Source organism: Lynx canadensis, chromosome B1, assembly GCF_007474595.2.
Source record: "Lynx canadensis isolate LIC74 chromosome B1, mLynCan4.pri.v2, whole genome shotgun sequence".
Lineage (NCBI taxonomy): Eukaryota > Metazoa > Chordata > Mammalia > Carnivora > Felidae > Lynx > Lynx canadensis.
Window position 1 is genome coordinate 201666292 of NC_044306.2, and position 27797 is coordinate 201694088.

At 48.3% G+C, this 27797-nt stretch overlaps 1 protein-coding gene and 1 long non-coding RNA gene across 6 annotated transcripts in view; one reads left to right on the top strand and one right to left on the bottom strand.

The window, feature by feature from the left end:
* Positions 1-481: 481 nt before the first annotated feature.
* KIAA0232 (KIAA0232 ortholog) overlaps positions 482-27797 on the top strand; it is a 99707-nt gene continuing 72391 nt past the window's right edge. For 2 of the 5 annotated variants that reach the window (XM_030314262.2, XM_030314261.2), the window contains exon 1: positions 13565-15284. The gene's annotated coding sequence lies outside the window, so the exon portion shown is untranslated. Of the gene's footprint in view, positions 499-1123; positions 1369-13564; positions 15285-27797 lie in introns of those variants that run through there. The other 3 variants (XM_030314256.1, XM_030314255.1, XM_030314254.2) reach the window with 3 other exon arrangements.
* LOC115512847 lies at positions 21161-23162 on the bottom strand. Its single transcript, XR_003968516.1, has 2 exons — positions 22926-23162; positions 21161-21547 (listed from the first exon to the last, which is right to left on the bottom strand). It is a non-coding gene; the product is annotated as an uncharacterized LOC115512847 (long non-coding RNA).

Below are 27797 nucleotides of genomic sequence, written 5' to 3' on the forward strand. Positions count from 1 at the left end.
AGTTCAGGGGCTCTCGCCCAGAGCCGCCCCACGCGCCCCTCCGCAGGGGGAGGGGGGGCGTCTCCCCTCCGACGGCCCGCGCGTGGGGGGTGGGCTCCCGCCGGCAGCCCTCCACCCTCGCGCCGCGCCCGGCGCCCACGCCCCGTCGCGGGGCTCGGCCGGGTCCCGGGCCGGCGGCCCGCCCACAGGGCCGGCCGGCCGGCCGGAGGGGCGGGGCCGGGCGGGGCGGGGCGGGGCGGGCCGGCGCTGATGTAATCCGGCGGCTGGGCGGAAGGATATGGAGCGCGCCCGGCTGGCGGGGCGCTGAGGCCAGTTGCCGGGTAACGGAGCGGAGCGGCCGCGGCGCGCCGCCTCCCGCCCTCCGCCGAGTGGCGCCGGAGCCGCCGCCGCTTTACGTAAGGCGCAGGCCAGGGCCGCCGGCGCTCGGCAGCCGCTCGGAGCCCTCGCCGCGAGAGGAGGCGCCCCCGCCGGCCGCCGCGCCGCCCGGCCGCTCGGCAGGTACTGCGGGCGGGCGGGCGTGGGGGCCGGGGCGGGCGGGCGTGGGGGCCGGGGCGGGCGGGCGGGCGGGCGCGGGGGCCGCGGCGGCGGCGCCCGGAGGGAGGCCGGGCTGCCCCGCCGGGCCGCGGGCTCCGCGAGAAGCCCGGCCGGGCCCCGGAGACCCCCCTCCCCGCCCCCCCTCCCCCGCCCCGGCCCGCGCGGCCGCTCGCCGGGCGCGCGGGGGGCCGCACGATGAGTCCGCACAATGGGCCGGTGCGGCCGCGCTGGGAGCGGCTCTCGGCGGGGAGGCGAGGCGGGGCGCGGGGCCGCGGGGTCCGAGGGCGGGCGGGCGGCGGCGGCGGGGCTCCCCCTGCGGCCGGCGGGTGGGCGCTCGCCGCGCCGCCCTCGGCGCCCGCGCGTCCCTGCGCCCCTCCCCTCCCCTCCAGCATTGTCCTTTGGGGGGCCCGGGCGGGGAGACCGCCGGCGGGGGAGGGGCCGCGCGGGGCGGGGCGGGGCGGGCGCTGACTGACGGGCGCGCGGGCCTGTGGCGCGGGGCGGGCGGGGCGCGGGGTCCGGCGAAGGTGACGGCCGCGGGAGGGAGCGGCGGGTCCCCGGGAGTTCGCGGGCTCGGGCCGCCGGTGGGGCTCGCGCGGCCGCGGCGGCCTTGCCCAGCTCCCCGCGCCTGCCGGCTGGGGACACGGGGTGGTCGCGTGTGGAATGTCGCCTGCCGCCCGAGGTCTCTGCGTGTGCCGCGGGCGGCGCGCAGGTGACAGGGCCTGCCGAGGTCCTGGAGCAGACCCCCGATTCGTGGCAGAATTTGATTTCGCTGTCGCCGCCCTCCAGTTTGGGGCCTCTGTGGGCAGGGTGCAGAGCGACTTAACCTGGTAAAAGGTACAGCCGATTAGGCGGGGAAGAGACGTGAGGTTCCTTGGAACGATTTAATTGTGGTTGCTGCTGCTGATTACCTGGGTTGGACACTTGGATTCATTGTCCCAAGTTTCTAAGGACGCGTTTTACATCTTTGGGCTTTAGCTTGTTAGAAGACAACAACAACAAAACGGTAGTAGGAGATTGATGAGGGGGTGCGGGGGGGGGCATGCCGATTTGATAATAGGTGATGTTGCTGTGGATAAAATTGTACAGCCAAATCCCCGAGCTAGATTTCTCCTGTGCAGCGCGAGACCCGTGCCAGAACACCTTGACCGCTTCCTAGACTATGAACTTACGGGAGGGGGTGGGGGGAATCTCCCACTGTGCGTCCTGAAGGTCAAATATTCTGTCCTCGGTTCCTTTGGGTTGATCCATTCTTAAATGGGTCTCAGGATCGTTTTAGGTCTTTTGTGTGTGTGTGTGTGGTTCTTTTTTTTTTTTTTTGGGTGACAAACCATTTTCCGGAATTGTGCCTTTGCATACCTTTAGGTAAGATCCTTGCAGTCATTACTTACTGTAGTATACTAGATTCAATCGCTGTACTTACTAAATAATGCATTTTTAATTTTTCAAAAAGTATTTTACTGCTTCAGTTTGGGCACCTGCGTTAGTTGTTACGTTAGCCTGTTTACGGGTTTGGCCACTGGAACATTGAATGGAGGGGGGAATACTACTTTTAAGTATTTAATTCCACAGGGAGTGGAATTAAAGGGTTTTGTTTTTTAAAGAAAAGCACAGGTCTTTAACGTGGCATGAACATGAAGCAAGTCTGTAATTATTTTAAGGGTAATTAGCTTATTTGTTACACAAGTTGCAAACCTTTAGGAAAATTACATGGGTTTTTGGCGTTTCTCTAATGGTATTATAGATCACTCTGCTTTTACAGCAGCACTTTTCGAAAGCAGTAGGAAGGATTCTTTTCGTTTTGCATAGTGTGCCTGGGTTTTCTTCCTGTTTTAGCAGCATTTGACTTGGGGCAGTTAATCGCCTCTTAGCTGGTTTTCCGGTCTGTAAAATGGAAGGAATGGCGATACCTGTCTCAGGGTGCTTCCGATGATCAGGGGAGGGGAGATGCGAAATAATTGTGTCAACAGTCCTCTCCTTTTAAAATATTAATTAGATTACTGCTTAGTGCGTGAAACTGCAGATTCCGCTCTGGGCTGATGCTTTCTCTTTAGACTCCTCCCCACCCCTTCCTGTGCACACTTTGCCTGCAGTCCTCTGTCCTAAACACAGATCTGATATTGCCAGTCTCTGGCTCAGAAAGTGGAGACTGCTTGTTGTTGGAGCCTAGACTCGGGACGCACCAGCCTCACGTTCAAGGCCCCTGGGACTGGCCCTCATTATCCCTGAACTTTACATGTCTTCTCGCCACAGTGTTCCACTGAATGGGACTCTGCTTGGTTCTCTGAATGTGCCAAGCTACTCCCTCCCTCCTTTGCTTATATCCTTTTCTCTGATTGGGATGCTCTGTCTCGTTCCTGCCTCCTCTGGTTTTTAAAGGTCCATGCCCGATTTTATGTCCTCTGGGACCCTTTGGCAGTCCTGTCGACGTGCATTTTTCATTGCTCCCGTCATAATCCTCTATTTTTACTTTCATTATTACCTATGTCACATTGTATCGTATACGTTAAGCCCTGGTTGTGGTGACCATGGCATTATTTTACACCCCCGCCCTTGCCGAGGGGCTTAAACCTTAAAGTGGCCAAATGTTTGCTAAATAAAGTCCCAGCCTGTCCTCCTCCTCGTATATCATTGTTACAAAGTATTTTAATAAGCAGACATAAGAGTACCAACCATGACATTCAAAATGTAGTTGTACTACCTTGAAGATACTTAACACTTGAGATGTTTCTTTTCAGTTACCAGGTGGTGTTTTTATACAAAGTACAAACAGCCGCCTTTCTCCTCTGTGTCCGAACTTTCAGGGTCCATGAGCCTGCCCTGCTCTCAAGTCCGTGCACCCCGTCTCTTGGGTAGAGACAACCAGAACACGAGTTTCACAATATTTCTTCTGTCTGGAATAAAACCGCACTCGCAGCAGATTACACGCTTTTTCTTTAAAGCTTTTGTTTCTGTTTTGGAGATTTGTTCTACGTTAGAAAAGGTAGCTGGCTTTTTTGGGGGGCACTTGGATTTGCAAGATTCAGGTTGGTGTCTTGGCTCCTCTCTGTCCCCGTGTCACCGTGGGCAAGTCGGTGAAATCTCTCTTGGACTTCAGTGTCTTTGTTCTGTGAAATGAGAACAGTCGTGTCCGTGCTATTTTTGCTCTGCAGTGTCACTTAAAGTGGCTGTACTTCGTGCTCTGCACGTCCTTGCTCCCACAGAAGGTGACAAGGTGTCTGCACAGCGCATTTGCCCTCCTCGTTACCGGGGCTGGAGACTGAGCCTTCTGCTGCTTGACCAGGGTTTCAGCAGACCTTTCCCCACGTCTCCTCCTCGGCGGTTCCTGTGGCCTGTCCTTGCTGTCCTTGTGTAGGTGGCTGCTGCAGGCCTGTCGACTGGCCTCCTGTTCTCCTCTCTGGTCCTCCTGTGCTCTGTTGCAGAGTTGCTCAGAGTGGGAATCAAACCCTGCCGTGCCCCCCACCTGCCAAGTATGCGCCACGGGGGTTCTCAGCGTCCCCCCCCCCCCCATCCTGGCACACCTGAGGCTTGTGGCCTCGTTCTGTTCTGACGGTAGGCTTCCCCTACAGAGATCTTCACCTTGGAGACACTGCCACCGGTTGGGAATTAGTGAGAAAGAAATAATCACCGAGACCCATGCCACCTGGCCTCAATTCACTTGTAAGCTCTGTCTTGACTGCACAACTCTCGCCATCTTGTATTTTAGCCCTAGACCCTCCGCCACTTATGGAAGCGTGTGTCCAGTTCCTTGCGCCTTTTTCTTCCTGACAAAAGCCTTAATACTGAAGGCTTGGCTTAAATGCTGCTACTCTGAAAGAAGCTTCCGCTGACTTTCAGAATGAACTCCCGTCATTCTCCCCCACAGTGCTTGACTGATGCTGCCACTCAGTTATTTTTCCTTGTGACATTCTAGTTTATTCTTTGCTGGATTATAAACTTCTCCAGGGAAGAGAGGAAAATCTTCTCCATCCCCTACTCCTTCTAGTGTGCGATGTAGTCTTTTACGTTGTACTTGCCCATTAAGTGGTTGACTGAGTTAAGTCACTCACTCTGCGGTCCCTGATTTCAGCAGAGGGGAGTAGGGTTGGAAGGCTTTCTGCCAGAGCTTGGTGAGTACACATGACACAGAACAGGACCCAGCACATAGTAAGTGCTCAGTTAGTAGCAGCTTTTAGCCATTATTTTGAGCAGGTGTAGACAACACTAGTGGTTGGGTAAGTTGATAGATGGTATATGCTGGTTTACTGTAACAGTGTTTGCAGATTTGTTTCTGGGGCACCCACATTCTGGTGTGTGTAAAGATAGAAATCATTTGGCTTTTCCAACTGCAACCCTGTTCTTTCGATAGTTTGGAAGTAAGCAGAAAAGTGAGTACTTGTTTGGAGAGGACTTTTGCACAAGCAGATTCATGACAGTTGTCCTAAATTACTCTGGAGAGCAGCAAACCTAACTGTGTGAGCTGGGTTTTTTTTTGCATGTGGCTTAAGAAAGTGGAAAATGGGAATTGTTAAATTTCACGCTACATGTTATTTTTCAGTAAAGCACATGTTTTCATTTTAATCTTATATCTTTTTTTTTCTTCTAATTTTAAGGTTTATTTCGAGAGAGACACAGATAGCATGAGTGGGGGAGGGGCATCGAGAGAGGGAGGGAGGGAGGGAGGGAGAATCCTCTGTGCTCTGGCAGCACAGAGTCTGATGCAGGGCTTGAACCCACAAAGCTGTGAGATCATGACCTGAGCCAAAACCAAGAGGTGAACACTTAACTGACTGAGCCACCCAGGTGCCCCTAATCTTATATCTCGTAATTATTAAGTGACAGAATGTCTCTATTTAATGTTTGGAGTGACTGTGGAAAGTCTGAATTTGACACTATCTCCAAAGCTTTCTCAGTCACTAGGCTTTCCCACAACCCTCTGTCTCTTCCTTTGGTCAGCAGTCCTAACCCTTGGCTGGAGGGGGAGAAACTAGGTGAGGAAAACCAGCTATAATTTTGAAACTTTTAATTAAGTATATGGTTATTGTTTTTATTCTATTTTTTAATGTTTACTTTTGAGAGAGAGAGTGAGCAGGGCAGATGCAGAGAGAGAGAGAGAGGGGGGACAGAGGATCCAAAGCGGGCTTCATGCTGGCAGCAGAGAGAGTGATGCGGGGCTCGAACTCACAAACTGTGAAATCGTGACCTGAGCTGAAGTTGGGTGCTCAACCGACTGAGCCACCCAGGTGCCCCAGTCACTGCTTTTAAATATATATGTATTATTGATGGAAAGATGTATCTAGAAACTTTAGAAAGTAATATCTGTTGGTCCTCATGTAATACGGAATTTCCTATTTCCAGCAACTTAGGAGTATGTATTGCTATTTAATTTACATTGACTGTGTTTATGATTATGAAGTTTTTTAAAAGAAATCATTGAAAATCTATATATTCCTAATAAACCTTTCTTAAAACCTGCCCCAAAGAATTGAGGGGATGGCAGGGCTGTCCCAGCGGATGAACTAGTATCTGTATTAGAAATAAAGGCAATAGTTCATTGATTACAGTATGCTTGAGAACATGCTGCTTTGTGTGTGCGTGTTTCTAGCTAGAGTGGTAAAGAAATGGGAGTGCTGTGAATATAGGCGCTGTGTGTGTGTGTGCGCGCGCGTGTGTGCACGCGTGTGCGCGCGCGCGCGCGCTTGCGCTCCTCTCGTGACTGACACCGCCTGTAGTCTTCCTGGTGCCTGGCACAGGGGACTGGTCGCTCAGTACGTGCTGACATGAGTCCACCGCCTCTGGAGAAAAGAATTGCGGAGATAAGGAAGCACAAAGAAACGTGGCAGCGCGTTTTCACGGGTCTTTTTGGCCCCGCGGCTGTCAGCTCAGAAATGCGGGGAGCTGGCAAGTGCGGGGGGCGGGGCTTGTTTTCCCTTTCCGGCAGGAGTTGGTTTCCAGCTCAATTACATTTTCCAGAGTACCTTTGGCATCTTAATAGCCAGTACGGAACTATTTCAAAATCCTTTGCCCAGTTTGGGGATTTATTCAAGCCCTTTATTTGGTTTTCTTTATTCAGTTACTAGCTTTCTCTCGTGTCTGATTAACATTTTGCTACTTAGCATCTTCTCTGAAGATTGTAATCGAGAGAAGGTTTGAAATGGAAGAGACGCTTTTTAAATTCTTTTTTTGGTTGCTGTTATTTGCCACTGCTTTCTTGGGTACCACCGTAGATAATTGAGTACTGGTGGTACTTTTGTTAATTTTTTTTTTTTTTTTTGCTAGTACCATCAAAGAAGTTTTCTTGTTTTTATAAACTTAAAAGCTGTATTTAATACAATTAAGGTATATTTTGTATGATTCATTAAAACATTGTTCCAAATATTAGTAACTGTTGTAAAACTTGTTCAGATTTTTCCAAGTACACGTTAAGTGGGGCGCCTGGGTAAGCTCGGTCTGTTAAGCCTCTGACTTCAGCTCAGGTCATGATCTCTTGGTTCATGAATTTGAACGGACGCGGGGTCTGTGCTCACAGCTCAGAGCCTGGAGCCTGCTTCGGTTTCTGTGTCTGTCTCTCTTTCTGTCTCGCCTTCCATCGCTTGTGTTCTCAGTCTGTCTCTCAAAAATAAATAAAACTTAAAAAAAAAAGTACATTAAGAAATCTAAAAAAGCATCAAGTTATAAGATGAAAAGTAAGTCTCCTCTTTGGCTCTCCTTCCCCTCTTGTATTCATCCTGTACTTAAAGAACCACTGATTAAGTTTCTTGAATGTCACAGGAAAAAAAAATGCTTTTTTTATTCTTTTTTCTTTTTTTTTTTTACATTCCAGTACTTCTAAAAAACAGAGTCCCTGTAGAGTGTTCTGTGTTTAAGCAAACTCTGAACTTTGTATCTTGGAGTGCATCTTGGAGCGCTTTCCATATCAGCACATACAGATCTCTGTGTACAGACCTACTTCACTGTTTTGTGTTTTTTTTGTTTTTTTTTTTTTTAATGTGCCTAATAGTCCATTGTATGAATGTGCCAGAATTTAACTCTTTGATGGGATGGGCTTTCATACAGTGCTGCTGTGAACATTCCTAACACGTGTCTTGGTGAACTTCTGTGCATAACCTTCTTACTGTAACGCAGCCTAAAAAAAAAAAAAAAAAAGACCAGAAAGTTTCTAACTTCTCTGAATTATCATTGATCATGTTAAAATTTTTTTGGTGGGTATATTTTAATAACTTCAGACATCAACCTGGATATTTTCTTCTTATATCATGGGTGGCCCTGTGATCTAATTTTGTACTACTAAGGAAGACAAATTCTTTGTATTGCACATTGAGTATTTGGTTAAAAATTACACAGAAATTAGTCAGAGAAAGGTAAATATGTACGACTTCACTCATCTGAGGAATTTAAGATACAAAACAGATGAACATAAGGGAAGGGAAGCAAAAGTAATATAAAAACAGGGAGGGGACAAGACATAAGAGACTCTTAAATACAGAGAACAAACAGCGTTGCTGAGGGGTTGCGGGTGGGGGGATGGGCTGAGAGGGTAAGGGGCATTTAGGAAGACACTTGTTGGGATGAGCACTGGGTGTTACACATAGGGGATGAATCGCTGGATTCTACCCCTGATATCGTTATTGCACTACGTGCTGCCTAACTTGAGTGTGAATTAAAAAAGAAAACCGTAAAGCTTCAGGGTCAGCTTCATGAGTCAGCAACCTGTACAGACAGTCCTCACTTGGTTTAGTGCTCTGCTGGCACAGTCGTGATACTCTTAATGATTTTGACCAAAGGGCCTACATTTTCACTTTGCACTGGACCCTACCAGTTATGTAGCCTGTCCAGTACAGACTTTTTTCTTAAGATTTTTTTTTAAGTTAATTTATTGAGAGAGAGAAAGAAAGAGAATGAATGAATCTGAAGCAGATGCGGGGCTCTCACTCCCGAACTGTGAGATCATGACTTGGGCTGAAATCAAGAGTTGGGTGCTTAACTGACTAAGCCACCCAGGTGCCCCCTGTAAAGACTTTTTAAAAGAAGAGTTTAAAGGGAAGTATCCCTCGTCCTTACACCACCTAATGCTGCTCCCTGTGAGTAACCACCATCAACAATTTAGTTTATCTGCTTGGAAGCTTTTTGGGCTGCTTATGTAAGTGCTTGTACGTCATTCTTGAGTTTTTTTAAAAACTGCTAATAATTAAGTGTGCAAAGTCAGTGTGTATTTTCTTGAAAAAACCTCATAATCTGGGGGAGCCTGGGTGGCTTAGTCGGTTAAGCGTCTGACTTCGGCTCAGGTCTTGATCTCTTGGTCCGTGAGTTCAAGCCCCACGTCGGGCTCTGTGCTGACAGCTCGGAGCCTGGAGCCTGCTTCGGATTCTGTGTCTCTCTCTCTCTCTCTCTCTCTCTCTCTCTGTCCCTTCGCCACTTGTGCACGTTCTCTCTCTCTCTCTTTCTCTCTCTCTCTCTCTCAAAAGTAAATAAACTGGGTGCCTGGGTGGCTCAGTCGGTTAAGCAGCCGTCTTCAGCTCAGGTCATGATCTCACAGTTAGTGAGTTCGAGCCCCGCGTCAGGCTCTGCGCTGATAGCTTGGAGCCTGGAGCCTGTTTCGGATTCTGTGTCTCCCTGTCTCTCTGTTCCTCCCCCGCTCGCACTCGGTCTCTTTATCAAAAATAAATAAAGATTAAAAAAAATTAAAAAAAGTAAACATTAAAAAATTTTTTGAAAGAGGAGCGCCTGGGTGGCTCAGTCAGTTAAGGTTCCTACTTCAGCTGAGGTTATGATCTCACAGTTTGTGAGTTTGCGTCCCAGGTGGGGTGCTGTGTTGACGGCTCAGAGCCTGGAACCTGCTTTGGATTCTGTGTCTCCCCCTGCCCCTCCCCTCCCCCACTTGAGCTCTCTTTCAAAAATAAAATAAAAAAAAATAATAAACCTCATAACCTAGAGTGCTACAAACTTAAAGGAGCTGCAAAACCAGCAGTAGGAAGGTGGTACTGAACTCCAGTTTTAGATTTTTGCATTGGGTTGTTGTTTTTTTCTAAAAAGCATGCTTAAAGCTTTAGGGAAACAGCTTAAGTTTCAAGAGTGTTAAGATCTCTATCTCTGATGATATTTTGTTTTCTAAAATCTAGTAAAATAAACCATAAGCCCACCACAGGCAAGTCAGGAATGAAAATAAAGTTTAATCATCAGTTAGGCTCAGTTGAACAAGGTATCACTAGTGGGTATATAGGATTATTTGGGAGCTTTATTTGGTTACAAAGTAGTCAGATTTCTTGGTGGAAGGGAAAGGAGTCTCAGAAATGGTTAGGGAGAGTGGGTGGGGAGGTGGGTGAGCCCTCGCCTGCTCAGCAGCTCCTGTGCCGCATGCCTGGTGTGAGGGACCGCAGGGAACGGACTCCTGTGTCGTCCTCCGACCCTGGACGGGTGGTATCCTGTCCGTTCCGCACACGGTGCAGCTGTGGCCGGGAGGGCTTCTTTAAGGTTACAAATAACATATGGTGGAACCAGGGCCCAAAATTCTTTTTTTTTTTTTTTAATGTTTATTATTTACTGTTCGGGGGGGAGAGCGTGCACATGCGTGTGAGCGCGAGTGGGGGAGGCAGAGAATCCCAGTCAGGCTCTGCGCCTCCGTTAGGGCAGAGACGCAGCAGGAGTGTGGGGGGACAGCCTTCTGACCTCTGTGCAGGTGAGACCCTGTGCGAGGCAGCGAGGGGAGGAGGGACTGGGTGGGGGGCCGCCTCAGGCCAGGGCGGTTCTGAGAGAGCCTTGGTCAGGCTACTGGGGGGCTGCCGCAGGCTGGGTGGCCTGGGTCACCTAGTACCCCTTCCGGGTCAGCAGTGCTGGGAGTGGGCCCGTTGTCGCTGCGGTGACTCTGAATGTGCGGCGGCGGCAGCAGCAGGAGGCCGTGGGTCAGCTCGGCCCCCGGCAGTGGGTTCTCCTGCAGGGCCGTCTGAGCGGGGCACCCCCCTGGTCACCACACACACGCAGCCCTGCTCTGTCCTGACAGTACGAGCGGGCAAATGGACATGAGTGGCAAGTGAAAATTCATGCTGAGAGGATCCAGGTCGGTCTGAGGACCTGGCCGGCGCGGCTCACGGGCTGCTGCTTACTGCGTCGTTGGCTGTGTTTGTGTGCCTGGATTGCCTGATATCAGGCAAAGATTTCTTCCCTTACACGTTACACTTTTCCCCCTGCAGTTCGTTCTCCCCTTTCCAAAAACATAAGTGCACGTTTCAGAGCAGCGTTTATGACTGTTTTTCCCCTAGCGGTGGCCCGGAGACTGAAACTGCCCCGAGTGGACCCTCTTGGGCCTTGCCGGGGCAGGCAGCAGAGGACCTGGGGAAGGATCGGGTAGCACCCTGCAGTCTGCCACTGGCTAAAGTGGGGTGAGCGCTGGTCTCACTTTCCTTCCGGCCCAGGGTTCAGGTCTGTCAGCTTCTCAGAACGTCTCTAGGTCTTTGGGAATGGTGAACAGCAGTGGCCAAACCGAAAGCTTTGATTAAGAAGGATACGCTGAACGCAAAGTAGGAAGGCTTTGCTTCGATCCCTCAAAGTTGTATGACAGCAAGCCTGCAGGACGGAGGAGGAGCAGCGGTGGGACGGAAGCGGCACCAGCTTCCCCGCTGCACGTGCAGTGCGGCTCTGCTGTGGACCCGCCGTGGGACCCTGAATACGTTTAGGCGTCTTCCTCTGGAAAATGCAGAGGTTTGGTTTCGCTTGGTGTTTTTTCCTGCTGTGAAAGCATGTCTGGCACAGAGCAGGAGTTCCCATGTTTTTTGAATGAACAAACGAGTAAGAGAATTCTGGAGGCGGGGTGGGGAGACGCAGCTGGGGCAGCTCCCCTGCCCCTCGCCTGTGCCCCCTGGAACCGCTTTCAGGCGCAGTGTTGGGTTTTGCTTCTTTGAGAAATGTTTGAACAGCACCAGATCAGAGGATGTCTCTGAGCGCAAAGTCGGCGTGCTCCTGACTCTGACGCCTGCCGGGTCCTTTCTCCTCACTGTCCCATGCCGTGTGCTTTTCAGGAGGTGGAATTTGCAGCAGCAGAAATGCCCTTCCAATCCCGCGTAAGGTAGGGAGTGCCGCAGGACTTCCCCAGGGCTACTGGGCACTTGCAGCAACAGAGTGATCCTTCCTCCCTGCTGAGCTGTAGAAGCTGCCAGCCTGAAAAGATGGTGTGGGAGGGTTGCTTCCTTCTGGAGGTTCTCAGGAAGGACCTGTTCTGTGCCTCTCTCTCAGCTTCTGGTTCCTTGGCTTGTCTGCCCCTCGCTGCGGTTTCTGCCTCTCTGTGCGTGTGGCCTTCTCCGCGGGTCTCTGTCCACATTTCCCTCATCCTGGAAGGACACGGTTACTGGGTTAGGGGCCGAACAGAGGTAGATTGAACGCTGGTCGTAGGAGAGTGGAAAGGAGTTACTAATTGAAGGGACTGTGGTACCTAGGACTTTGGTGAGCGTATCCATGTTCCTAAACACGGAACGTAGAAACGTGGATTCCGGTTGATCTGCAGAGCAAATGATGACGTGGGACGTTGAGGATGATTATTTTGTGCACGTGCTGAAATCACATTCTCTTAGCTTTAAAGTTACTAGAGAACGTGCCACCACTGCCCCCCAGATGCCTCGTCACGCCCACCGTGTCTTGCATACGCACCAAATGGTGGTGGTTTCTGATACTCGAATACAGTTAAGGGTCACTTGAATCTGATGGAGGAGTCGGTTCTTTGGGAAGTGGGTTCTCTGCAAAGCAGCTGTAGGCGGTTCAGCGTGCGATGTTGATTAAGAAGAACCCACGGGGTCCGTGCCTGTAGAAAGGAAGGAGACACTGGGCTGCCTTGTAGGCCCGGCCCAGCCTTGGCCAACCCCGTGGGGAGGCTGGCAGCTAGAATAGCCCTTGAGAGTTGCCCCAGAACGAACCAAATGACCAGACCTGCACAGTCTCATCAGTTGTCGGATGTAGACCACTCTCGGGCAAGGGGCAGCGCCCTGTGGCTGGGGCTGTCCGTCAAGAGGCGCCCGCACACAGCACTGGGGGTGTGCGGTGGCCTGCAGCTCATGCTTCACTGGGGGTATCTGGGTGGGACGTCCGTGTCTGCCACAGCTGGACGGTCGTTTTCTTAGAAAACTTGATTGATTTGATGTTACTTGTCGGTTGTCTTTCTGAAGAAATGTAGGGTAAGCCTGTTCCCCATTCTCTGTGACTCCCCTCAGCCACCATCCCTGCTCCCGCCCACTACACGTATGACGTGTGTGTGGCAGGTGCATAAGCAGTTAGTGTGTGCAGTAAGCTTCCCCCACCCCCGATGAAACGTACCGATTTCCTTAAACTTAATGTGATTTCACGTGGTGTCTATGCTAACCTGCGATTTTCTTGGTGTGGTTGAGACTTCTGGGTTTTCTTTAGCTATACATACTTTCGAAAAATTACCAGTGGCGTAGAGGTACTTAGAACAGTAGCTCATTCTCAAAATTTTGGAACCTATTTCATGTGAATTTAAAATTCTTGATTCACTTAATCCTACCTTCCTTTTTCCCCTCTTTGGATTTGTCCTGCTTTGATGATTTGCAGGACTTCTTTTTTTTTTTTAATTTTTTTTTTTTTTCAGCGTTTATTTATTTTTGGGACAGAGAGAGACAGAGCATGAACGGGGGAGGGGCAGAGAGAGAGGGAGACAAAGAATCGGAAGCAGGCTCCAGGCTCTGAGCCATCAGCCCAGAGCCTGACGCGGGGCTCGAACCCACGGACCGCGAGATCGTGACCTGGCTGAAGTCGGACGCTCAACCGACTGCGCCACCCAGGCGCCCCGGAACTACCATTTTTTTTTTTTTTAATTTTTTTTTTTTCAACGTTTTTTTTTTTTATTTATTTTTGGGACAGAGAGAGACAGAGCATGAACGGGGGAGGGGCAGAGAGAGAGGGAGACACAGAATCGGAAACAGGCTCCAGGCTCCGAGCCATCAGCCCAGAGCCCGACGCGGGGCTTGAACTCACGGACCGCGAGATTGTGACCTGGCTGAAGTCGGACGCTCAACCGACTGCGCCACCCAGGCGCCCCGATTTGCAGGACTTCTGAAGGCATCTGTGGTCCAACTGGACTGGTCAGAGCAGAGTGGAACTGCTGGAAAGCCAGAGTCGGACGCGGACCGTTGCTGCTGCGCGCCTCCCCTTCGGGGCCAGAAGCGCCCTTTGGGTGGTTGTGAGTTGTCGCCAGAGGGTGTGTCGTGACCAGGAGCCTGGCTCTGGAGTTAGCTTCGCTTGCTTCCGGATCCCGACTCTTCCTCTTTCTTGATGTTTGGAGAAACTAAGTTTCTGTTCTAAGTTCCCGTTTCGTCATCTGTTCAAAGGGAATAATGACGGTGTCTACCTCATGGGTCGTTGGGATGCAAAGAACGAGCGTGTCGAACGCTCGGGTGGTAGAGAGCCCGTAAGCAAGCTGCTTCTGCTGTCGCTGGGAGAAAACCACGTGTATGTCGTAAGGAAGGAAGTCCCTTTCTTCACTAATTCCAGACCTAGGTGACGGAGCGAGAGCCATTCTCGCAGACTGCCAGTGGACAGAAATGTTCTTAACCAGTAAAGGGTGTCTGCAGAAAACCTACAGAGAACGTTGGTTTTAATGAGGAAGTGTGGAAACACTTCCTGTATCATCAGGTTCCGGACAGAGGACACTTCTCTTCCCTGCCCCGCCCAGGTGAGGGCGGCCCCACAACCAGAGAGCGGCATTGACCTGCCTAAGGCCTGCACCGCTAGAAACACAAAACTTCTCCTTCGTATAGAACCTAGGAGAGCCTGTGGCCTAGGCTCTAGGAATAAATCTGTGTGTGGAACCTGAAAACTCACTTGAGAGATCTGGGAGGACACCTCAAGAAATGGAGAGATGGTCCTCGTTCATAACTAGGAAGGAACCTCAGTAGTGTAAACGCTGCGGGTCTGTTTTCAAGTTGATGTGTATGTTCAGTGCGTTTCCAGTGAAAACCCCGGCGGGGTTTCTCACCGAAGGTGGTGGCCGATCCTAAAATTGTAAGACAGAGCCAAGGGCCATGCATAGGGAGGACCCTCGTGAGGAAGACTCCCGGTACCTCACGCGAGAGTCTAGCAGTTAAGAGCGCGTGGTGTCGCCTGGGGATGAGTGTGTGCAGCACAGCAGAGGGCCCCAGGCAGACGTGCGGTTCTGGGGGACTTTGCTGCGGGAAGAAGTGCCAGCACCCACGGGGTGGAGGGCTGATCCTGCAGAGACGCTGGCCCTTTCCGTACAGAAAAACGTGCAGTCGGGTGCCTGCCTGCCTGGTCCTAGGTGTGGTAACTGGGAGATGGAGCAAGGACTTGAACGTTTCATTAGGTTTTACAAGGCTGTACTGTGGTGACAGAACCCCTGAGTTCTCAGTGGCTGAAGCACCAGACGGTCCTCCCTGGCTCACGTCACACGTTGGCGGCTGCGAGTCGGTCGCCACGGTCTTGTCATTCTGAGACCCGGGCTGAGGCTGTCGCGTTTGGGACACGTTCTTCCTGTGATACCAGAAGAGGCCGAGCCTAATCACTCCATCACGTTTGAAGCCGCCTGGACGTGGTGTGTGTCACACCGGGGTCACGGGGAGCAGCGCAGGGCGTGTACTCGGCCCACGTCCGGGGAGGCACTGCCAGTCCTTCCCACGGCGACGGTAGGGCCTTGCTGTGTAACGGGACGTGGAAGGGAAGGGCTAGTTGGGAGCAGTAATTCAGGTTGCCACAACATGAGAAGAACACCTGGAGTACTTTTAGAAGAAAATACAGACGGGCGTCTTTCTCACCTTGAGGTAGGGAAAGGTGTCTGAGGGCAGGTGTTCTCAAACTGTGAAGTACATTTGGGGGCGGCTGACTGGCTCAGTCTGTAGAGCATGCAGCTCTTGATCTCCGGGTCACGAGTTCAAGCCCCACATTGGGCCTAGAGGTTACTTAAGAAAAAACGTGCATTTGTCCCCTGGGGAACTGGGTAAAATGCAAATTCTGATTCTGCGGGTCTGAGTAAGCTCTGACCTATAAAGTCCGCCACCACAGCGACTCTGTCCCCTCTTAAGTCCTGTTCTGCATTGCTCTCGTAGTAAAGATCTCACACCCTTGGGTGGGGGGTGGGTCCTTCTGTTTTAGTCAGCCCTTCCTTTGAGTTTTAGGCCCCCTGCCTCTTTCCCAGCACCTTCACGTTGGGGCGCTAGTTAGCCTTGTGGGAGGCCCGGGTGGTGTCGACTCTGTTGCGGAAGCTGAATCCAGCCCGAATGCTTCGTCTTTGTCTCCCCCAAAGACATAAGGGCACAAAGGGGGTTTTGCTGTAACATGATAGGTTACACAGTGGTGACTCAAGTACGCAGCGAGGAGGTGTAGGAGGTTGGTGATGGAGAGAGCACGGAAGATTGAAATTCATTGGTGTGAGATTATTTCGGGAAGGAATGGCAACATCGGAGAAAAGATGGCAGTTGAACGTGAGTGCATACGTGTGCAGTTCTCCCACAGGACGAGGCCAGCCAGCTCACGTTCAAACAAATGTCCTGTGGAGGGTTGGAATGTGAGGCTGAGAGGTCAGGGTAGGAGGATTGATTTGTCGGTAGTGACTTCGGCATAAATTACACAGACCTTTGACCTTGTCAGTGAGGGGTTGAAACATGAATGTTCCAGGATCTCCAACACCCCTCAGGGCCAAAATCGCTCCAGTAGCTCTGGTTCCTTGGTTAGATAACACCTGGAAGATGCATCTGGAGAAGATTTCTCTAATTTATTACACATTTCTAGAGATTACAATCCCTTTTTTCCAGAGTTGTCTAATTTCATATTCACTTGACTGGAATACTTACTGCTAACCCCCAAATGAAATACTTCACGAGCGAGAACTTGACCAGAATCTGTAAGAAAAGCATTACCAACTTCATATTTATTTTTAAATGTTTATTTATTCTTTTGAGAGATTGCAGGCAGGGGAGGGGCAGAGAGAGAGAGAGGGGGACAGAGGATCCAAAGCGGGCTCTGTGCTGTGGGGCTTGACTCAGAAACCGCGAGATCATGACCTGAGCCGAAGTCGGACGCTGAACTGAATGAGCCAGCCCGCCCTAACCAACTTCATGTTTAACGGGAGTCATTTGAAAGTTGACTTTTATGTTCAGTGTTTGGATACTTGACTGGTTTTGTGTATATGCTTTTCTCAGCTGTGAGCGTATGTTCCTGGGGTATATGTGAGGGTGTATTTCTGCTACTTTTTGTATTTACATTTCCCTTTGTAATAATATTAATGACTTGAGTATATCAGTGAAATTTTAAAGAGTTTTGACCCATATAGAGCTCTACAGATCATCATTTCAGTCTGTTTTTTGAGAACGGTTTTAATTAGTGTAAATTCCAATCCAAACTCTGTCACCTTTGTGTCCTACTTTGCTGGGTATTTTATTTTTTGAAACTGTATTATTATTATTTTATTGTTAAGGAATCCACTTCTGTGACTGCCCTGAAGCGCGGGCTGGGTGAATAGTGATGAGTCCTGGAGGTAACCCTCAAGTCTGGACTTTGTGGTCATAGGTGCTGTCTTCTCTACTTTGCTGCTTGAGGCGGATAGCAACCCCAGACCACAGGCAGGTTGGGACCTGTGCAGGTCGCTGGGTATATTAAGTATATTTTCGAGAATATTGCATTGTTAACATTGCCTGGTCTTTAAATTATTTATATTTTGGGTCTTGACAGATGTCATTGATGTAGGGAGAATTCTATAGATCAACAGTCATATTAATGCCACTGTACTTGGCCTCTAAGAGTAGTGGGGCTTCTCAGCATGTTTCCCAGATTCAGGGATGCCTCAAAGTACACTTAAAATCAGTAGCTTTTCTTTTCTTTTGTTAAGTTAATTTATTTATTTTGAGAGAGAGAAAGAGTGAGAACGTGAGCAGGGGAAGGGGAGGAGCAGGGGCAGCGAGAGGGAGAGAAAGAATCCCAAGCAGGCTCCACGCTCTCAACGCAGAGCCCGATGCGGGGCTCCATCTCAAGAACCATGAGATCGGGACCTGAGCCGAAATCAAGAGTCACGCCCTTGACCGACTGAGCCACCCAGGTGCCCCCAGATTGGTAGCGTTTCTAAATTTGTTAGCAGCTGTGCTTGACCCCAGCAGATGTTTAAGTACGGGTACATCTCCATTGTCTTGACCCTCCACTGGGGGGCCCTGGAGGATGCCCTCTGAGCACCACACTCTGCCTTCCTGTGTTGGAGAGCCACTGGCCAGTTGAGTTCACTCCTGGTGGTGGCCCTGCCATTAGCATCCTGTTGTCAGATACCTGTTTGATCCACTAAAGAGCAGCTTGGTGGTTTTGTCAATGGAAATAAACCCAGGATCATTTCAATGGCTGTCAACACCTCCTTGACACTCAGGTGCCAGCTTTGCTGCTGTGCCTGTAATAGGCGTTGGCGGATAATTGGTATGCATTGATGCAGGCATCCACCCTCCCTCAGTATATGTAATCCCAGATGAGGATCGAGGCGTGCCAGGGGAAAGGGGGGAAATCTGTAAGCTTCGGATACTATGTAAAAAGGAGTACTGATTGATTTACTATGTAGAACTATAATTTTTGCAGATTATTTAAAGGAAAGTAAAGGAGAAAGAAATACTTAATGATCTTATTCGTAAATGGTATCTTCAGTTTAACTTGTCAACTCTAGGAAATTTAGGATATAAGGACCCTAAGATGATCTGTGTCTAACTTATGACTTGGCCGTTAGGGAATATGTTAATTCTTTCTGCTTAGAAGGTCATATTTCCCAAAGTGTGTTCTGAGGAACACAAAAGAGGTCTATAATTAAATAAGTATGGAAAATGCTATCTACTGTGTCTCCTTTCTGGAGGTTCCAGATGCACATTACCATATTAAAAGTTCTAAGATGTCCTAAAATAAACAAGCCTACTTTTGTTTCAGCCCTGGAGCTTCCCTAGTTTCTGCAAAAGGAAGAATTTCCACAGCAAAAATAATAAAATTTTATGTCACCCAGAATACACACTTTGGGGAAACAGTAGCGGGTTATACTTTAAATGATGATACTGTTCATTTCAATAGCTTCCTAGGGGCTGTAAGTTATCCTACGAGTCACAGCTACAGACTTGATGTAATCTTTGAAGCATGTGATTCAATGGGTGAAAAATACATGTGCTTCGAACCTATTCTGAGTTCTCAGATGTGTATCTTTTTGCAAAATCAAATGGAGAATTTTATTCTGATCCTTCACAATTTCTAACTAGTAGGATATGAATCAGATAATCCACACAAAATTTTTATACTGAATTGGGTATCTCTTACTGACAGATACCAAACTCTTACCACAGTATTGCTCATTACCTAATTTCATTTTGGAGAACTGTAATATGTATTACTTACAGCTTTCTAAAGTAATTAAAAAAAATTGACCCACTGTCTTACCAGTCAGCTGCGGAATTTCAGGCCATTTTCCCCCCACCTATCGAAACTCAGAAGACGGATCACTTTGTAATTTTGAGGCCAGTAGTTGAAAGCTGTAGCATTTTTATGCACAGACATTTGACAAGCAAAGGTATCACTTTGACATACACTTTAATACGCCATGATGTGTGGTATTTTATGTGGTAAAATGTTTTATCCTTGACTAAGTGGTTTTCATCATGTTAGAGCCTTTTGCATTTTAAAAATTCTAAAACTCTGCTTGTTCACATTTTTTTTTTTTTCTAAATAAACCTGCTTAGTGTTTTTGAAATTTTTGATTTCCTAGACGGAGGTCAGTTTAGTTTCTCCTTATGGGAGGTTTTGCACTTCTAAAAATTAGTTTCATTGCTTTCCAACAATTTTTCCGAAAGCGTTTAGGATTTCCTAATGATGAGCTTTGTTTTGATGCTTGGATTTTGTCTGGTAGCTGCTCTGCCCTTCGCAGGAGGACTGCCTTTCAGGTGTCTGTGCACACGTTTACTGCCTCCCCTGACCCACGTGGCTTTCTGCTTGGCATTTCATTCTGTCAGCTGCCTGATGGGAAGTTTTCCCCTTCTAGGGAAAAATGGCATTTCTGTTAAGTCTTCAACATGGACTTTTTTGAAGGCATAAAAACTGCCATTTTGTAGCGCTGCTAACGAATTCTGATGTCTGATAGATCCAGGTGAATTATAAACCCCTCACTGGTTATTGTAATGTGATAACCTGCAAAGGGATTTCAATCGGGGAAGATCAGGCCAGCTTTTCAAGCCAGAAATGTTAGCATTTGAGTATGAATCATCAGATAACTGCCCCGGAGTAAAAGTTAGAAAGAAAACAATGTTACTTTGCATAAGCAGTTTATCTCCCTCTGGTTAGGCCAGTTAAAACTCAGAACTCAGAGGCTGATCTGGACTTTGAGTTCTGTCGGCATTTGACAATGGCACACCAGCAGGGGAGAATTTATCCAGGTTGCACTGAAAACTCTTCTCTTTAATTTAGTCTCATTACACACGTGATCTCGTTCCCATTTGTTTTTGCTTTAGTGGAAGTCTGTCTGGTACTTCTGATTCTCTGTAGAACGAGTGCTTTCACCTGTTTATTCTCATTATCTAGTTTGTCTCCTTTTTTATTTAAAAAAAAATTATTATTTTTTAATGTTTATTTTTTAATGTTTATTTTATTTTTTTAACGTTTATTTATTTTTTGAGACAGAGAGCATGAACAGGGGAGGGTCAGAGAAAGAGGGAGACACAGAATCTGAAACAGACCGCGAGATCATGACCTGAGCTGAAGTTAGAGCTTAACCGACTGAGCCACCCAGGCGCCCCATAATGTTTATTTTTGAAAGAGCAAGTGTGGGAAGAGCAGAGAGAGAGGGAGACACAGAATGCGAAGCAGGCTCCAGACTCTGAGCTGTCAGCACAGAGCCCGACGCGGGGCTCGAACCCACATGAGATCATGAGCAGAGCCAAAGTTGAACCCTTAACCCACTGAGCCACCCCATCCTTTTCTTATCTTTTCAACAGGGAGATTGATGTGGAAATGTTGGGGTTCAGAGCCGACGGCCAAGAAAGAATTCTTGAGACATCTTCCTTGCAAATGGGTGGTTTTATTAAAGTACGGCGACAGGACCTATGGGCAGAAAGAGCTGCGCTGGGGTTGTGATGGATGACTGATCATATACTTTTAAGTTGGGCGGGAGTGGGGGTGGGGTAGGGGTTAGAGGTAGGGGGAACAACGTAAGTCTCTAAGGAATTTGGAAGCAAGGTCTCCAGGACCTTGAGGGGGCTAGCTGCTGTTAAGAAATATTTATTACTTTCCAGAAAAACCTTAGTCATGAGACCCTTCAGATGTGTATCGGTGGCCATAGGCTTGGAGGATGATTGCTAACATTTTTTTTGAGGGGGGGGGTGGAGATAAAGGAAGTTTCCAGAGGAACTTTTATATATTAAAGCAGACTTACAGGATCCTGGAGGTTGGGAGAATGTTAAGCTAAGATTGCCTTTTGCCCTTGGCAAAGTGTTGTCACCATTGAGGTATTTGAGCTCCTCAAGGAAGGCCACTCTTTGTCAGTGGGCTGTAAAGCTGTAAGGAAATTTATTTTTTTTCCTTTTGCCTTTGTTTCCTACATCAGAGATCAACCAGGTCTGTTCCTTGTCTGCAATTTAGTAAGACATTTGCTAGTTCCTGTTTCTGTCAAATAAGTCTTGTCTATAAGAACAATCCTGTATTCATGAAAAGAATTCATTTTAATTGTCAGTGGAGAGAATATACATTAATGAGTTCGTTTCTGATAACCTGGCTGGTAAAAATGGAATTTAATCTTTATGCAGTTCTTCTTTGCGTAGAAAGCACCCAGGTCCCATGCTAGTTTTATGGATTATCTTATCTTCAAAAGAAAGCTAGTTTATTTCTTGGCACTTGACACATTTGTAGATGGGGAAGAGGCTCAGGTCTCATGGTATCGACGATAGTTTTTGGGTACAGAAGCTAAACGGTTTTGTGTGATCAGCTTTCAGCCTGTCGTTTCTTCACTTGTCAGAGTTCCAGTTGAGACTGTAGATTTTCTATGCGTTTCCTTCTCTGGCCGTAGATTCGCTCTGGAGGCATCTACCTGCTAAAGAAAATGAGCAATATCTTGTGTTCCAGATCGATGCACCGAGACCAGAAAGTAACAGGCAAGGATTATGTGTGTGCACATGACTGCCTCGTTATACATGCGTGTGCGCTCTGATCTGCCAGGCGGGTGTTCAGGATCGTGGTGAAAAGTAGTAGAATAGAATCTGAAAGTCAGAGTCTTGGCAGTTTAAACATCTACTTTCTTTGTTCTGTTTTCTTCTATTTATGTTTTTTATATCCTTTCCCCTTCCCCTTAAAGGCTTTTGTGTGTGTGTGTGAAAATTGTATTTGACACCCAGTTTGAGGAATTAGGAATTAAGAATTAGGCAAAGACAGTTTCGGGTAATTTAGACCCTTGAATACTGAGCACTTTGTCAGATTTGCTGTGAAGTGCGTAGTGAGGAAGACTAGTTAAAAATATGTCGTTAGCATGAAGGCATAAATTGTAAAGTACCGGACTGGATCAGAGGGAAAGCGGGAGGCAGGGTGTTTCCCTGGGAAGAAGTACAGGCTGATAACCCAAGGATGAAGACCAGAGCCAACCGACCTAGGGTGGTAAGTATGGAGGGAGGAAACCGGGAAGGCGTTGATTTTGTATCATTGACGGCACGCGCAGCACCAGACACACAAGAAGCCTCCAGGACAAGTGTGGGTGGTGGGAGAGCGCTCCGTGGGGCTCCTGGGTTAGAGGCGTTTCCGCCTGGGGGCCGAGAACTTGACTGGAGCTCCGTGTCTCCCCCCACAGGCTAGTGGTACGAATGTTGTTTGATTTCCCAAGGCTGTCTTTCAGAATTCCTTCACCCGTTTGGATTTGGCAGTTGTTTGGTTTGGTACAGTTTTGCCCACCTGCCAAGGCCTAAGCATTCTGCCAATTAGCATGTGGACCGTGTCGCAGGTTTGGTCTTGAAGAGCCTTCAGCCTTGCTCGTGACGGAATCACATGCTGGAAGCAGTGGGAGAAGAGCATGGCTGCTCATCTTTGAAAGCCAGAGAGCGGGGAGGACAGTGAGTGCCCCGAGTGTCACCGGCAAGAGAGCAGTGTGGCCTTAAGTAATTAGGGACAGCTTCTGAGAGGGGAGGGGGCAGGAATTGGCCCCATTGCCACGTAGGCGTTGGTGTTTGAGCAGCGGATTGTCTTCTGAAACCTCCCTGAGCATGTTAGTCCCTTTTGCGGGGGTTACTTTTTCTTTTGCAGTGTTTTAGTTCATCTGCCTCCAGGAGGCCACCTCACCTTACCAGAAGGCTGGTTTCAACAGACTTTAGAGCTGTTGCCTATCAAGAGGCCCACATTTTGCCCCTGGAAGCAGTCTTTAGGGCCGTTGACACCCACGACCGCTGTTCCCCTCCTCCCTGGGCGTGCTCCCGCCCCCCACCCACCTTGCGTGGGCGAGGTCATGAGACTTGCTCTGACTGATGCGGTGGAGGGCTCACTTGCAGGAGGGAGTTTCCAAAGTGCTGGGACATCCTTTGGCACAGGTGTTCTTTTTCCCTGGCTCCGGGACCAGCAGGGTTCGGGGTTGGCCGTACCGTCATCTCAGGTCCCCCAGAGTAGTTGTGCCGTGATCATGCCGAGCGTCCCGGCCAGTCTGGATGGCCATGGGGCAGGAGCAGGACCTGAAGCTTGTGTGAGGCTCCTGTGATTTGGGGGTTGTTTGTTTCTGCAGCGTAATCCATCCTGTTTTGACTCAATAACCTTTCTTCCCGAATTTTGAACCTTGGCCTCCTTCTTGGTTGTTCTCCGCTTTCTTTCTGCTTTGAGAGCTTCATGGTTCTTGCTGTTCTTTATACAGTTTGACGTTGTCATCCAACTTTCCATGATGACCTTCTACTTGCAATGACATTTGACCTGGTGAAACTTGAGACCTATCAAACACAAAGGCAGAAGTTTTCTGTTTTCCTTCAACAGTCCCTCTGGCACATTGTGCTGTCTCGGAATGGCTGTGCTTAGCATTCTGTCTTCTGGGTATGAGGAGGACCGTCTTGTCCAGTCCGCAGGTACATAGGGAGAGTACGTGGATTCTGTTGAAAAGAGCCAATGACTTTGTGTTTAGTCCAACATAATTCATTTGCTGGAGAGAATCAAGCCAGTATTGTTCAGTAGAACTTCTGCAGTGATAGAAATGTCCTATGTATGCACAGTAGCCACTAGCCACTAGCTACCTGTGGCTTTTGAGCTCTTGAAATGTGGCTAGTGTGGCTGATTTTTTTTTTTTTTTTTTTTTTTTGAGAGAGCATGCACGTGCATGTACAGGTAGGGGAGAGGGGAGAGGGAGAGAGCAAATCTTAAGCAGGCTCCACACTCAGCATGGAGCCTGACACAGCGTGCTGTCTCCTGACCATGAGATCATGACCTGAGCCGAAATCAAGAGGTGGACACTTAACCCACTGAGCCACCCAGGTGCCCCTGGCATGGCTGAATTTAAATTAAAATATAAATAGCCACATTTGACTGGTGGCTGCCATATTGGACCCTAGAACAGCACCGAGAAGATGTAATGTTGGGTGAAAAATGCAGAATACAGAAGTCTATGTTATTATTTAACATGTTAAAATCATAAAACATTTTAAGTTCTTTACAGAGGGAGAAAACACTGATGATAACCACATGAAAATACGAACAGTGAGTTATATTTTGATGGAGAAATTGTGTGTAGGTGTCCCTCTCTTTTCATGTTTCGTAAGAACTTTAACAAACTTTTGTAACGAAAGTAGCTTTCGAAAGTGTGATCCACTTGAGCAGAAAAGCAGAAGTTTTGGAGAGTAAAAAGAGTGAGTCTTTTGGTTGAACAGATTTCCCTCCAAAAGATCTGCACTTCCCACTGCCCCGGAAGCATGAGTCAGAACTGTTGGCTGGTGCTCTTTATGATCAGTTGTGCTGCAATGCAGGCGAATCGAGAACATTCCACACGTGGTAGGTATGTACCATATCAGAGATGATGCTTTAAAAAATTTTTTTAAAAAATATTTAGTTTTGAGAGCGAGCAAGCATGAGTGTGAGTGGGAGAGGGGCAGAGAGAGAGAGAGAGAGAGAGAGGGAGACACAGAATCTGAAGCAGGCTCCAGGCTCTGAGCTGTCACCACCACAGAGCCCGATGCGGGGCTCGAACCTACAAACCTTGAGGTCATGACCTAAGCTGAAGTCGGACGCTAAACCCACTGAGCCACCCAGACGCCCCAGAGATGGTGCTTTTGAAATAATTTTTATGTGTTTTCGGCAAATCTAAAACTATATGCACTTTATTACAAAAAAAGAAGGGAAACACTTTATTTTTTATTTACTTTATTAAAAAGATGTTTTTTAATGTTTATTATTTATTTTTGAGAGAGAGAGAGAGAGAGAGAGACAGAGCCAGAGCGTAAGCAGGGGAGGGGCAGAGGGAGGGAGACACAGAATCTGAAGCAGGCTCCAGGCTCCCAGCTGTCCACACAGAACGCCATGTGGGGCTCGCACTAACCAACCGAGAGCGTGACCTGAGCGGAAGTTGGATGCTTAACCAACTGAGCCACCCAGTTGCCCCGGAAACAGTTTAATAATTAAATTCAGCTGGTCACTTGTCTGCTCTGCTTGAGCTCTACAGAAACTAAACCATAGACTGTCTGTTTCTTAGAGCTTGTAGGAAACACTGCCCCTGTGCCCCGGAGGACTCGCAAGGCACACTAATGGGGCTGTAATTTGAATTACTTCTAGGAATGTGTGTGGTATCATAAAAAGACTACAGAAAGACAGCATTGTATTTCATGGAGCATTGTTATGTAAGGGGAGAGATTTTGGCAAAAAAATCTTCAAAATGACCCTTTGTCCCACCACAAAAAAACCCTCATTATTGAATTACTCATTTGAAATTTGTGGCCTTCCCATGTCTTAATTATTGAAGAAGTATTTATGTAATCACTTAAGTAGTAGGCCCATTTTCCTTTTTTCTCAGTGGACAGATCATTTGGGACTAATTATATGACTGAAAACCTATGGACTAGATAGTTAAAGAATTAAATGCTTTTATTTTTAAAATTCAGTCTGTTACTCTGGTCCCAGATCTAATCATAAACATCACAGGCCCCAGGACCCTGAGGACCCATGGTGGCATAGGGACTCCTGGAGGTGTCACCGGAGTGAGCGGGACTTGAAAGAGGTTCCCTGCCCCCAAGTCAGCACGTTGACTTCTGGGCCCAGAGTAATGTTAGGCCCGGAGGCTTTGATCGATCCCCAAGCCTGCACAGAGTTGCCCCAGTCTTTGGGGGAAGATTTTCATTCACCACTAGGGCCATTTTTAATACTTCAGACTCTAAAAGGGCTAGAAATTTTACACTGGGCAGCAGAGCTCCTGTGGGTCGGTCCTTTTGGGGGCTGGTGGGCCTTCTCTGCGGAGACTGCCCTGCGGTGTGTGCCTCAAAACACGTAGAGAGCTGGACCGCAAAGGAGCCGTTGTATTTCTGGGGTCATCCTCTGCGCTCTGCCACTCTGAGTTCTTTGAATTTGTAGCAGAGAACTAAGCTACTGGTTAACAAGAGGGAAGGCTTCGAAGTGACTAGAAGCTAGTTTCTTGTAAGTGACGGAGATTTCATAGTTTATTGTTTTTTAAATTTTTAAAAAATGTTTATTTATTTTTGAGACGGAGTGAGAGAGAGTGCGAGTGGGGAAGGAGCAGACAGAGAGGGAGACACAGAATCCGAAGCAGGCTCCAGGCTCTGAGCTGTCAAAACAGGCTCCAGGCTCTGAGCTGTCGGCACAGAGCCCGACGCGGGGCTCGAACCCATGAACTGTGAGATCGTGACCTGAGCCGAAGTCGGACGCTTAACGGACTGAGCCACCCAGGCACCCCTCATGCTTTATTGTCTTAAGGATAGTAAGGAAATCGAGTATTTTTTGTCCTAAAAGTGAAATAAATTTTCCACAAATACCATTCTTCATGGAATCCGATTAGTGAAGGCGCCTGTAGGTGTAAATGTAACAACTCGAGGGGGTGGTTGGTAACAATACCTGCCGTTTGTATGACACTGTAGGACATGCAAAGGCCACAAAATACATAGATGTCGGTCTCATTTGCTCGCTGAGCAGCGTCGTGAGGTTCTGAGCTGCTGGGAGGGCCGGTGTGTATTACGGTTTTACAGGTGAGGAAACAGACCCCAGGAAGTTACAGGCACAAAACCGGCTAGTAAGTAGCGGAGGTGAGAGTGACTACAGAAAGCTCCGAGTGGTGGCTGCTGGGCTGTGTGCTCTCCACCTGTCCATGCTGCCTTCAAGAACTGAACAAGAGGGGCGCCCGGGGGCTGTTAGTCAAGTGTCCTACTCTCTGTTCTGGTTCAGGTCATGATCCCAGCTGTGCCTGCTTGGGGATTCATTCTCTCTCTGTCTCTCCCTCCCTTCCCCTCTCCTTCTGCCCCTCTCCCCCACCACTCGTACTCTCTTTCTAAAAAATAAAAATTAAAAAAAAAATTTAAAGCCATAAGTGGTAGAAACTTCATTTAATTGTAGCTATATGTATATTTTGAGTCCTTGGTGGAAACCATTTAAAATTTGATGTAAAAAAGAAAAAAGATATTCTAAAATAAGTATATTATTGTGAGACCTTATAAATTACCACCAAATGCAGCCCAGTCTTTAGGATGACTTGGGTCAGTCTTGCTTGGGAGACAGACACTCGAGATGGTCCAAGGGTCTTTTCTTCTCTGTGAACCTCTGGAGAATCAAATGTTGAAAAATGAAGCAAAACAAAAACCTTTTGAGTATAAACAGTGATACTTTTTCTTCAAAACTCTTTTGGAGATTTTAGTTAGATTGAATGGAATTTAACTTCATACTGGCTAAATTTCACATTTGGAAGGAGTGTAAAGATGAATAGACAGTTTGAAATTGGGGTGTTTGCCATCTGTGTTCTTGAACTTGCCAGGTGGACGTTCACGGGTTTTGCCTCCGCTTGTCAGGTCCCTCCCATCGTTTTGACCATGTGATAGATCCTACCCAAAATGAGTTTTAATTTAACAAAAATCATGAGCCAGCGTACCTAGGAGTCTCCTTTCCGTTCAGAACTGGAAATAGACTCTCTTTTGGTCTGGCCTTCACGCCTCTACTGAAGGCTTGCTGCTTAGGGAGAGGAAGCTTAGTTCTGGCCCAGTCTTCTGTACCTGGCAGTTTGAGGTTCAAAAGAAGGAGCACGGACACTCTCTGGCTCCAAGAACATTCAGACCTGCTATATGGTGCAGGAAGAGCCATCTTGTACCGTTTCTGTCTCAGATCCCTCACTACCAGGA